A 13,685-nucleotide genomic window follows, 5' to 3' on the forward strand; every position below is an offset into this window, starting at 1 on the left:
TCTTAGCGAGTCAACCCAACGTCGTCTCTTCCTACCCCTGCTTCGTTTGCAATCTTTAGAGCCCATTCTGTTATTTTTTACTGCACATCTGTTATTCTCATTATATGTCCTGCTCATGTCCATTTCTTTTTCTTACAAGTGGTTAGAACATCCTCTACATTAGTTTACTCTCGTATCCATGTTGCTCTTTTTTCCGTATCTTAGCGTTATACCCATCATCATTCTTTCCATAGCTCATTAAGTTGTAACTAGCTTATGTACTAAGGCTTTAGTATGGGTCGAAGTTTCTGATCCATAGGCTGATATTGGTAGGACCATCATATTCTATATTTGGTTTTAAGAGATATTGAAATTTAAATTTTCCTAATTTTGTTCACCAAGAGCTCTCAAACCCATGCTTACCCTTCTCTTAATTTTGGTTTCATGTCCTGCGGAAACACTTAATGTCTGTCCTCTAGGTTAAAAGTGTCGGGTTTCAGTTTCATCAGAATAGATGCTTACCAAAACGTCAGCCGGGTAAGTCCAACTCCCACAGTGGTTGGGCACCAACACGTTATTTGGTTACGGCAAAGTAACATATCGCAAACATACGATAGCCTAACCGCGTAGAAAAGTGAAACAGCTTGACATTTACACGATTTTCGTAACCTACCCCTCAAATATTGAAGTGAAACCTTCACTGGAAATTTCTGGTTTAACGACGTGCTGGAGTGCCCAATCAGTTAACCTTTAGAAGAATGTCACAGTCGAACCACGCGAATGCTATTGGTGTCGGTAATATCGTTACTTTTGTTGTAACAAGAATATACACAGGAAGTATTTTATAATTGCTGCTCCTATAGTTTCAGTGCTTTTAACATATTCGTTGGGTTAAACCACTTGAATAATTGTTACAAATAGGTGTTTTTATGGGGCCAAACCATGTCAAAATGGGGGTTCCGGTCAGAATATACCAGATCAACCATGTGAAATGCCTATGATAAAAGATATGATAACCTTGTACGGTCAAAAGCAAATGTCCTGTCGTCTCCATCCCCCCTCTGTCAACCCCAATATCTATAGATTCCAGAATTTCAGGTGTAGAAGTTTTTGGTTGTTAAGGGGGGGGGGGGACAACGGGCGTGGGGAGGACGACGGTGGGGCGGGGAAGTACTTGTTAGAGCTGTAAAGGGTGTGATGGTAGGGGAACCATGAAAAATTATGGATGAACGTAAATTCAGTATAATTTCTGCAGATTTTAATTCCAACTTATAATTATATGGTATATTTGTTGCGTTATTTGGTATGCCATTCTCACAAACAACTTGTTGACAAAAAGGATCGACGTTTAGTTTTGAAATATAATATGACCCGACTGAAAAATCTTTCGTAAACAAAAACTAGGAGTCCTCTCTCTCTCTCTCTCTCTCTCTCTCTCTCTCTCTCTCTCTCTCTCTCTCTCTCTCCCCACACACACACACACACACACACACACACACACACACATATATATATATATATATATATATATATATATATATATATATATATATATATATATTTATATATATATATACTGTATATATATATATATATATATATATATATATATATATATATATATATATATATATACTGTATATATATATATATATATATATATATATATATATATATATATATATATATATATATATATATATATATATATATATATATATATAAAGTGTGTGATTTTAGATGCGGAAAGTGTAGGGTTGGCAAACTGGGTCAATAACCAAAAAGTTTCTTTTTCTCTTCATCTTCCATAGCTCAACCACTCGATCCTACAAACTGACTCCGTACTTTATCCAATGATGCAGGCTTGTACCTCTGCATCCAAGGATATTTCCTTCTCAAAAAAAAAAAAAAAAAAAAAAAAAGTTCCCTTTTCTCTTCATCATCCATAGTTCAACCACTCAATCCTCCCATCTGAGTCCATACTATATCCAATGATGCAGGCTTGTACCTCTGCAACCAAGGATATTTCCTCCTCAATAACAAAAAGTTTCTTTTTCTCTTCATCTTCCTTAGTCCAACCACTCGATCCTCCCAACTGAGTCCGTAATTTATCCAATGATGCAGGATTGTACCTCTGCATCCAAGGATATTTCCTTTTCAAAAAAAAAAAAAAAGTTCTTTTTTTCTATTCATTTTTCCGTGCTGCTGTTTCTCCTCCTCTTCTTGTTTCTACTGCTTCCTTCTTTTTCTGATTTTGTAGATTTTAATTTTTATTTAATTTAATAGATTTTATATATTTTGTAGATTCAATTTTTTTTTTTATCTTTTTAGATTTATTTAATTTATTTCTGCTTCTGCTTCACCTTCTGCCTCTCCTCCTCCTCTTGTTGTAGCTGCTTCCTTTTTTCTTTTTGACTATAGTTTTTATATTTTGGGGGAATTTTATTCTTTTTTTTAATGATTTTGGATTTTATAGTTTTTATTTGTTTATCTATTTATTTTTTATTATTTTTGCTGCTGTTGCTTCTCCTCCTCCTTTTGTTGCTGCTGCTTCTCCTACTGCTTGTCCTCCTTCTCTTGTTGCTGCTGTTTCTTTTTTTATTTTTTGGGGGGGATTTTGTAGATTTTATACTTTTTTTTGGATTTCAGGTTTTTTTTTTTTTAATCGTTATGCTGCTGCTGCTTCTCCTCCTGTCTCTCCTCCTCTTGTTGCTGCTGGTTTTTTTTTTTATATATATTTTGTGGTTTTTATAATTTGAAGGGGGATTTTCTAAATGTTCTCTTCTGCAGTTTCTTTTCCTCCTGCTTCACCTCAAAGGATTCAGATTCTTCCTCCAGCCTGAATTCTTTGGTTCCCCTATTAGGACCTGACTGCATACTAGAAGAACCTCGCCTCCTTTCCTCTGCATTGCCAGTCTTCTAGATTATTCCATCAGAGCCACCCGAGGGTTAGTATCCAAAACAATAGATCCAGATATCTGACCACTTGTTCACCTGACGAAGCCCTTGTAAGACTACACCAGGGAACATAGCATACTAGAAAAAGACAAGGTTTTCCCCTCTGTAGAGCAAGTCCTCTAGGTTATTCCACGTCCATCAAGCCGGGTAGTTGAGTCAAGCATCCCTTAAACACTTCCTGGGAAAAAAAATCCCCTTTCTCTCCATCTTTCATAGTCCATCCACTTGATCCTTCCAACTAAGGCAATTCTTTACCAAATGATGTAGAGCTTGTACCATCTGCATCAAAGGATATTTCTTCCTAATTAAAATGTCCCTTTCCACTCTTCTCATATTCTGTCTACCTGATCGTTCTAATGGTTCTTACATAAAAACTTGTTTACTTACAAAAGTACACTAAAACTAATACTTTCCTCAAAAACTCTACTGAAACTTATTCTAAGAATATTTTCCACATGCATTTTTTTTTTTTGCTTTTGTTTTTACTTTTTTTTGGATTTTTTTGTTTTTATATTTTCTTTTTTTGAGACAGGGAGGATTTTATTTATTTACATACGAAAAATTTGCCAAATGCGGCGAACATATCTTTAAACACTGTTTTCTTTTGCTTTCGGGGACTTCGATGTTTTTGCTTCCGCTGATTATAGTATGCTTTTGCTGGGTTATAATAGTAACGGTACTGCTGACGTTGGTCCCTCTGTCCTGGATGTTGCCTTGAGCATGGTGGTTGAATCCCTGCGTCGTATTCATTTCTGCTTTGTGTATCCATCAGAACAGTTTTAGCATTAACCACTTTTTTAAAGTTCTCCTCGAATGCCTCCTGTATGAATTCGGGTTTGTCCCAGTGTTTGGCCAAGCCTTTGAAGGCATTTAAAATTTCTGCCCTCGTGGCCGTCTGACCTACACCCAAAACCTCAAAATGGCTTTCCCATTTTTTCTTAAGCGCCTTAGCATCTTCTATGAAGTTCAAACATTCCTCAGATCCCTTTGCCATTCTAACAGCTTCGAAAAGGACAAATTTGTGAAGGTGCTTTCCTCGTAGCATGTAGGCTCTGCACCCTTGAAGACCTTTCTCAATGGCTTGGCAGCAGTCCAATATGATATCCGTGTCAACAGGGTTTCCGGAGGCTGCGTTCGCTTCAGCTCGAAGGAGATGCAGAAGAGCATTTTCAGTTTCTAGAATTTCCAGTAATTTTTCTTGGTCCTTTATCTGAAGATCTTTTTGGATGTAGTCATTTTCGAGTTCTTATATTTTCTTATTATGGATTTTCTTAAATTCTTCCATTTCCTCCATTTCCGTTTTAAGAATTTCCAGTTTCTTCTCTTGTTCCTTAATCTGATGATCTTTTTGGAAGCAGTCGTTTTTCAGTTTTTCTATTTTGTCATTATGAATTTTCTTAATTTCTTCCATTTCCCTGCTTAGAATTTGCTGTTTCTTTTCCTGTTCCTTCATCTGAAGATCTTTTTGGAAGTAGTCATTTTGTAGTTTTCTATTTTCTCATTGTGAAATTTCTTAATTTCTTCCATTTCCTTGCTTAGAATTTCCTGTTTCTTCATCTGAAGATCTTTGTCAGCGCAGTCAAGTTTCAGCTTTTGATACTCAGTCTCTTTCCGAGGTTTCAGTTTTTCTTGCGTCTCTTTCTCTGTATTCATCTCATCTATTACTCTTCTCAATTCATTTAGTTGTCCTTCTTTAGCCCTCTTTCTCATAGCCATATTCCACCGAATATGGCGCCAGCAGCAGCCAAACCGATGTAAGTTGTCTTGTTACCATGAGAAAGGATTTCCTCCCTCGCTCCGATGTCGAATTCGGGGAGAAGTTTGCCAACGAACCATCTTGATTTCAACTGGTCGTTGAATCTCAAAGCTTCTGCCTCCATTTGCTGCAATCCAAGTTCACACCCACGTAGTTCCTCACGGGGTTTCCAAAAGCCCCCAATCCAAGAACAGCGCTGCAGCCAAACACCGAGGAAGCCATCCTGAGAAGCGACTGCAAGAGTCTCCAAAACGCGGCGCCTCTGGGAGAAGCCACGAAAACCATTTGAAGACTTAAGGACTCCCGGAGAGTTCGCAGCTGTCCCTGAAGATTTAAAGTCATATCCTCGCACGCAGCGTTCCGTTCATGGATAACTGAAGCTGCATTTTGAGGCCAGTTGTATTTTTCTCTAACAAATTGTCCGATCATATTCACACACACACACACACACACACACACACACACACACCGAATGCTTGTTTGAACATGGTAGTCATAACTATACATACCTATACAGAGGTTCGTATCAGCATTGGTTTGAAAAAAATGGAAGAGAGTCTTGAAAGGATTCTGAAGACTTTTCAGTCTCTTGGAGACTTTTTGGAGTCAGACTCCAACAACAGATCTCCGGGAAATTTTTGCCTCCTTTCCAGACGGAAGACTGTGTTAATTTATGAAATAATAACAATAACAATAACAAAAACAATAATAATGATAATAATAATAATAATGATAATGATGATAATAATAATAATAATAATAATAATAATTATCATTATTATTTTTAATCCAATATGATTAAACAGTAGTAATGTGAAATTATTTTTTCTATCGAACATATGGTAATAATTATATATTTACAGGATCCCTTATGAAAGTCTTCCGTAATTGGTTTAAAAGGTTAATTATCCTATTAGGTGTCGCATGCGCATGCGTATATATATATATATATATATATATATATATATATATATATATATATATATATATATATATATATATATATATATATATATATATATATATTAGTGCACATACACATATATCTATTAAATTTATGCATACAAACACACGCGCACACACACACACACACACACACACATATATATATATATATATATATATATATATATATATATATATATATATATATGTGTGTGTGTGTGTGTGTGTGTGTGTGTGTGTGTGTGTGTGTGTGTGTATGTGTGTACGTGTGTTTGTATGCATATATTTCATAGATATATGTGTGTATGTGAACTAATACAATGGAATCCTGCATTTTTTTCATTCATGGCTGAAGAAAAATTAACCGTAACCAGAGAGACGGATCCAATGTAGTATTGTCTGGCCGGTCAAAGGACCCAATAGCTCTCTAGTGTTAGTATTTCAACGGGTAGTTGGTGCCCTAGCCAACCTACTACCTATTAACGTGGTGTACCGGAATAAATGAAGCCAACTGTACATCTGTCTGGTTAATTCGCAGCAGTGGTAATATATATATATATATATATATATATATATATATATATATATATATATATATATATATATATATATATATATATATATATATATATATATATATTAGCAATAAACATTTCTTAAAACTAGAATTATCAATCCTAACTTCATGAAGATTATATTTATGTAATCTTATAGTTTATAGTTTATTTAGTTAATGTTGGTTTCTATGTTGTTTCTGCTTTTGAAATTTTTTATTTTCCTTTGTTTCCTTTCCTCGCTGGGCTATTTTCCCTGTTGGAGTCGCTGGGCTTATGGCATCCTGCTTTTCCAACTAGGGTTGTAGCTTAGCAATTAATAATAATAATAATGATAATAATAATAGTAGAATATAGCTTCAATTACACGTCAACATTCGTGGGAACAACCTGTAATTACAAGTAGTTAACACTTGAAAAAAAAAAAAACAATTTTAATCGGAAATTTTTGGTAAAAATATACTGTTCTCGGTCGTTTACTATTTACTATTAATTGCCAAGCTACAACTCTAGTTGGAAAAGCAGGATATGCTACAAGCCCAGGGGTCCCAACAGGGAAAATAGCCCAGCGAGGAAAGGAAACAAGGAAAAATAAAATATTTTAAGTTTTTTAGTAAAATACAGGCGACCGTAATCTTTACCATACTTTGTTATTATCTTTTAGGGTGTTTACGAAAGATTTTTCAGTCGGGTCATAATATATTTCAAAACTAAACATCGATCCTTTTTGTCAATAAGTTGTTTGTGAGAATGGCATAGCAAATAACACAACAAATATACCATATAATTATAAGTTAGAGTAATTATAATGATAGAATTAAGATCTGCAGAAATTATTCTGAATTTACGTTCATCCATAATTTTTTCGTGGTTCCCCAATCATCATACCCTTTACAGCTCTAACAAGTACTTACCAGGACCACCGTCGTCCTCCCCCCGCCCGTTGGCCTCCCTCCTAACAACCAAACACTTCTACACCTGAAATTCTGGAATCTATAAAGATTAAGCCTGCCTGACACTTGCGCGCATTTTTGCCATGCACTGGCACGCATTGATGCGCGCCAGTGCGTGCCACTTTGTGGCACGCACTGGTGTTTTTTGCGCACTGTTCACGACCAGTTCACTCCAGTTCGCGCATTGTTCACGCGAAGTTCACGCGATGGCACAAATTGGCACGCGTAGTTCGCGCATCGTTCACGACACGTTCACGCGAGTTCACTCATCATTCCGCATCGTTTCCGCATCGTTCACGCCAGTTCACGCCAGTTCACGAATTGGCCACTCCATATAAAACCGGGGCTTCTCCAACCCGAGGACATTCTTGGATTGGCTTCAGACGAGACAACATGCTTACTGTCAGAGACACCATTGCATTGAGGAGAAGATACCTATACCTGGCAGCTGCTGTAGCATTTGTTGGAGTGCATCAGAAAAGGCTGGCAAAGGAAAAAGAGAAACAAAAGCTAACCCTACCTCGAAGAAAGATACAAAGGAAAGTGTGGGTCAGGGAATGGTTAACCAGAAGGCACTCGTTTGGACACTATGACAGTCTATTGACTGAACTCCACAAGGAAGATCCAAAGGGCTACAAAAATTACCTCAGAATCACACCTGACCTGTTTCAAGAGATGGTTGAGAAGTTAACCCCGCACCTCCTGAAGCAGTCCACCTTCATGAGGGAACCGCTTCAAGTTGGACTCAAGCTTGCTGTCACCCTCCACTTTTTAGCCACTGGAAATTCCTATCAAAGTCTACAGTACAGCTTCAGGGTTGAAGCAAGTACCATCAGCAAGTTAATACCAGAGGTGTGTAAAGCCATCATCGCTGCCTACAAGGACGAAGTGCTGCGTTGCCCCAAAACTGAAGAGGCCTGGAAGGAAGTTGCTGCCAGATTCAGCTCCTGATGGAATTACCACAACTGTCTGGTGGCTGTGGACGGAAAGCACATTGCCATAAAGAAGCCACCCAATGCTGGCTCTTACTACTACAACTACAAGGGCTTCCACAGCATTGTACTGATGGCAGTCGCAGATGCTTCCTACAGGTTCCTCTATGTGGATGTTGGGGCAGAGGGTAGTGCGTCGGATGGAGGAACATGGAGCAACTGTTCTCTGCATGATGCTGTAGAAGACAACAGAGCTGGAGTGCCTCAACCAGAACCACTCCCTAATGATGACCACCCAGTGCCCTATCACTTCGTTGGGGATGACGCCTTTGCTCTATGAACCTGGATGATGAAACCATTCTCCCATCGGTCACAAGCCCTACGAGAACGCATATATAGCTACAGGTTGTCTCGTGCCCGACATGTCGTTGAGAATGCCTTTGGAATTTTAAGTCAAAGGTTCCGTTGCTTCTTGACGACGATGCAGCAGAAGCCCAGCACCATCAACCTGATCACCATGTGTGCCTGTGTCCTGCACAACCTCGTCCTCATCAAATACCCAGGTGCTTTGTCAGAAGTGGACTACGAAGATCCGGACACACATGCTCTGATCCCTGGTGCATGGAGGAATGAGCAAAACCTGCAGGGGCTGATGACTCTACCCGGCCATCATATCCAGAAGGATGCAAAGGATCAGCGAGACTACCTTTCACATTACTACATGTCCCCTGCTGGTGCTGTCCCTTGGTAAGAAAAATTGTAGTACCTCCATGAGCTGTATAGTTGTTCCATTTTGTAAATAAAAGAAACGTATATTTTTCGTTTGTATTTTTTGTGGCCCTTTATTTTAGTTTCAATAAGAAAGCATTTGATTTACATATAAATAGCAGACATAAAATATGTACAACTATTAAGAAAGCATTTTATTTTTACATTCAAACAGCAAACTTAAAAATTTCTTGGGTTTATTTTTCATTTCATTTTTATTTAAAACAAAAAATGTGCATCTTGATTGGTAATAGATGAAAATAAGTGTGTGCATGAATTAAGACATCATTTCATTTTTACATGAAAACAGCAAACTTAAAAATTTCTAGGGTTTATTTTTCATTTCATTTTTATTTAAAACAAAAAATGTGCATCTTGAGTGGCAATAGATGAAAATAAGTGTGTGCATGAAATAAGACATCATTTCATTTTTACCTGAAAACAACAAACTTAAAAATTTCTAGGGCTTATTTTTCATTTCATTTTTATTTAAAACAAAAATGTGCATCTTGATTGGTAATAGATGAAAATAAGTGTGTGCATGAAATAAGACATCATTTCTTTTACATGAAAACAGCAAACTTAAAAAAATTTACCTATAGCGACAATACGTCGACAAAGGCAGGATCGTTACCTCGATCGTGTCGAAATCCCCGAGCTAACAATATAAGCATTTTATGCGGAGCTAAATAGCTAAATTATTAAAGCAAAACAAACTGGGAACGTTGCTCTAGCAAACTAAATGACCCATAAGAGCGAGCGATAGCATCCTGGATGCCTCCGGTAGGCAACAGCTCTTGTTTACGTTAATATCACTTTTGATTTCATTCAAAATGACAAGAGGTTACATTTATACATAGTAAAGATAATACTCAACTTTCCAATATTTTTTCACATTAAGACAGCAAATATAAAAACATATTAGGTTTATTTTTCTTTCATTTTCATTAATTTTTTCGTTTCCTTTTTTGTTTTTCTTCATTATAAAGATAAAAATAGTTTGAAATAAGATATCATTTTTTTTCCACATTAAGACAGCAAATGTAAATTTTTGGGGGGTTTATGTTTCTTCCCTTTTATTATTTTTTACTTTACTGTTTCTTTCTTTGTATTTTAAGGAAATAGACGAAAAATGTTAGGAAATATATAAATATTTTATTTACATTAAAACAACATATATATATATATATACAAGTATCACACTTCAATTATGTACAAATATTTTACACTATTTAAATTTCCTTGTCCTTGACTGGTGGGGTATCAAGCTCCTTGGACGAGTAGAGGGGTGAGGGTGTCATGGCTTCATCAAGGTTGCTGTCGATGGTCCCCGGGGTCAGGACAGGGAAGGTCAATGGACTTTTGAATGCCGCCGACAGCGACGTTAATGAAGGTGCTGGTGAAGGAGCCTGGACAAGGGTGGGTGACGACACTGGCACTGATGGCGAGGTCACCTGGACAGGGGTGGATGACAGTGGAGTTGGCATCCCTGGGTGCCACTCCGTGGTACGGGGCAAGGAAGAAGGGCTTGACTGCGGCACCCAGTTATGACAGGCTGGACGATGCTGCTGCTGCTGCTCTGGCTGTGCATGCGAGGGTCCTGGTTGAGGGGACTGCCAAGGTTGCTGCTGGTGAGGGGGTTGCCAAGGTGACTGCTGGGGAGGGGGTTGCCAAGGTGACTGCTGGTGAGGGGGTTGCCAAGGTGACTGCTGGTGAGGGGGTTGCCAAGGTGACTGCTGGTGAGGGGACTGCCAAGTTGACTGCTGGTGAAGGGGCTGCCAAGTTGACTGCTGCTGAGGGGGCTGCCAAGGTGACTGTTGCTGAGGTGGTTGCTGATGCACAGGGGGCTGTAGAGGTTGCTGTTGCTGTGGGCCTGACCAGGTCACTGAGGATTGTTGCTGTGCCTGCTGGAAGACCTGAGTCTCGTCCCTGTAACGTTGTGTGAGATTGAGGCACTCTATTTGGAATTCGTGCCATCGGTATACTGGGATGGCACGCATGTAGCCTTCCAGCAGGCACGCAAAATCGTGCACAATCTTGTGCTGGCCCATAAACGTTGGGGTTGACGATTCAGCTTTCGACACAAGCTGAAACAAAAAATATTCTAAAAATATATTATATATTATATATATGTATATATATAACAAACATTGTAACAATTTAGTACAGCATTTTAATGCAACAGAGAGCATATGTCAAAAAAAGTTAATACTCACATTCCTCAATATATTGCTGAAATCCTTCTCCGACACATAGGTGTCGCTGTGAGAGGTGTCAAGTGTTCGGCAGGACCCCTTCCCCTAGTCCTTCCTGGTGGTGGTAGATGCCTGGCTGCGAGACCCCGTCGACCTCACGTCATCGTCGACATCGCTGGCTGTCGTGGCACCTCCTTCGGAGCCACGAAACTCCTCACTGGCGACTGTCTCTCCCCGGACGATGTGCTGTATGAGGAATGACCAAGTGTCCATGAGGAAGTTATCACGGCCACTCCTTTGGGCCTGGCCAGCTCCACTCTTCTTCTCCTTCTTCATAATTTTGCCAACCCTCGTCCTCAAGTTTTCGTAGTGTTTTTTGCACTGGGCAGCAGTGGCAGGAGGTTCCAGCTGGTTTCCTATATATGCCCACCTGCTGTCCTTCAACACCTTGTTTATCCACTCCTTGTGTTTCTTGTCAAAGAGCATGGGGTTCTCCTTGACAAGGTCGGCCAACGTAGTCTCCGTCTCTTCCGTCCACTGGTAGTCAGGGATGTCCTTCTTAGACACCCGAACCCGCTTCTTCTTTAAATCGTCGTCACTGGATACCTGGCTCTGGCTTGTATCCTGCTGTGTCTCCGGGGATGACCATATCGAGACTTGAAAATGATGAATGAGGAGAATCTCGATCTGCAGTCTCGCTCTATCACGTCCATTTTCCTCCCCCTTCCCTTTGGCTGCTTCAGTTTAGGCATGTTGTCTCCTCGCTGGCGATCTCTGGAATGGCTAGGAGTGTTGTTTGTTGTTGGGGTATTAAAGCCAACACTTGTTGTTGGCACGGGCCTTTCCCTTGGTTGGCCCGTAGGTAGCATCTAGGAGTGTCCTCGGACCTCAATTTATATACCCCCTAATCCCCTTAATCACACGAGAGCTCCACTCCCTGATAATCCCACGAGAGCTCCACTAGCGGAGTAGGAGGGCACTAGCGTGAGTAGGGCGGGCACTAGCGTGAGTAGGCGGGCACTAGCGTGAACCGGCGGGAACTGGCGTGAACTGGAGTGAACGATGCGGGAACTGGCGTGAACTGGAGTGAACGATGCGTGAACTGGCATGCACGATGCGTGGAAGGGGAAGCATGGCACGCATTGGTACGCTCTGGCACGCCATTTCCCGCACTGTTCACTCCAGTTCACTCCAGTTGGCGCATCGTTCACGACTATTTCACGGCCATTTAGTGCGTGCCAATGCGTGCCACAAACTTTAAACATTTCAAAGTTTTGGGCCCGCATGGCACGCATTGGTACGCTCTGGCACGCGAGTTCCCGCACTGTTCACGACATTTTCACGCTCGTTCACGCGAGTTCGTGCATCAATGCGTGCCAGTGCGTGCCATGAATGCGTGCAAGTGTCAGGCAGGCTTAAGGGATGACAGAGGGGGCTGGAGACGACAGGACATTTACTTTTGACTGTACAATCAACAACTTAGTAAATATATCAAACTTGTGGTCGCCACCTATCAAAAATGACGGTGAGCCTACATATTTAGACAGATATGTGTTCGTTCAATCATTTTAGATCGCCCTACCTTACGTAAGACACGGGCTCTTGCGGTGACAGCCCTGTAAACCGATATGTAAACATCCACATGTATCCCCCTCTTACCACTCGCCCCACTATCTGAGGGACGGGGAGAGTTGAGCGTGATCGGATATATATATATATATATATATATATTTATATATTTATATATATATAAAATTATAAATCTATATATAATATATATAATTATATATATATATATATATACATATATATTATATTATGTTATATATATAATATAAATATATATATATATATATATATATGTATATATATATATTTATATTATATAATATATATATTTATATTATATAATATATATATTTATATTATATAATATATATATATTATATAATATATATATATATACATATATATTATATTATGTTATATATATAATATAAATATATATATATATATATATATACCGGTATATAAAATTATATATATTATTATATATAAATATATAATTATATATAATTATATATATATAAATATATATATATATATATATATATATAATATATATATATATATATATATATATATATATATCCAGACACTTGCTCTTTATAGTGGAAATATGTAAAATGCCACTCAAAATGAATAACACCTACCCCTATAATAAATGCAACGTTTTGTACCCTATTAACCCTTCAAAATATAGAATTAGTATTCATCTTTAATTACGCTCGCCTAACCTCAATGGCTATAGAAATAACCATAACAATAGATTCGTTTCCCTTATTATTAAGTAGCCACTGTTTGTGGTTCATCAATTAGTTAATAGGCATATTTCCCAGGAACCACTTCCATTTAAATTCCTCAAGTTTAGGTTATGAAAGTCCCCCCGCCCCCCCCCCCCCCCAAACATTTCCTCCTCGGGATATTCACAGGCTTAAAATAATCCGCCATGGAACATAAATTACTCCAGTACCTACCTTAGCATTAACTTTCACCATATAATTTCAAGGGAAAAGGCAGCAATTATTATTTGTCTATCCCAACCGTTTAGATTTTGTTTTAGATAGACATTTGCTGTCTACCAA

The sequence above is a fragment of the Palaemon carinicauda genome, chromosome 8 (assembly GCF_036898095.1).
Source record: "Palaemon carinicauda isolate YSFRI2023 chromosome 8, ASM3689809v2, whole genome shotgun sequence".
In the NCBI taxonomy this organism is placed as follows: Eukaryota; Metazoa; Arthropoda; class Malacostraca; order Decapoda; family Palaemonidae; genus Palaemon; species Palaemon carinicauda.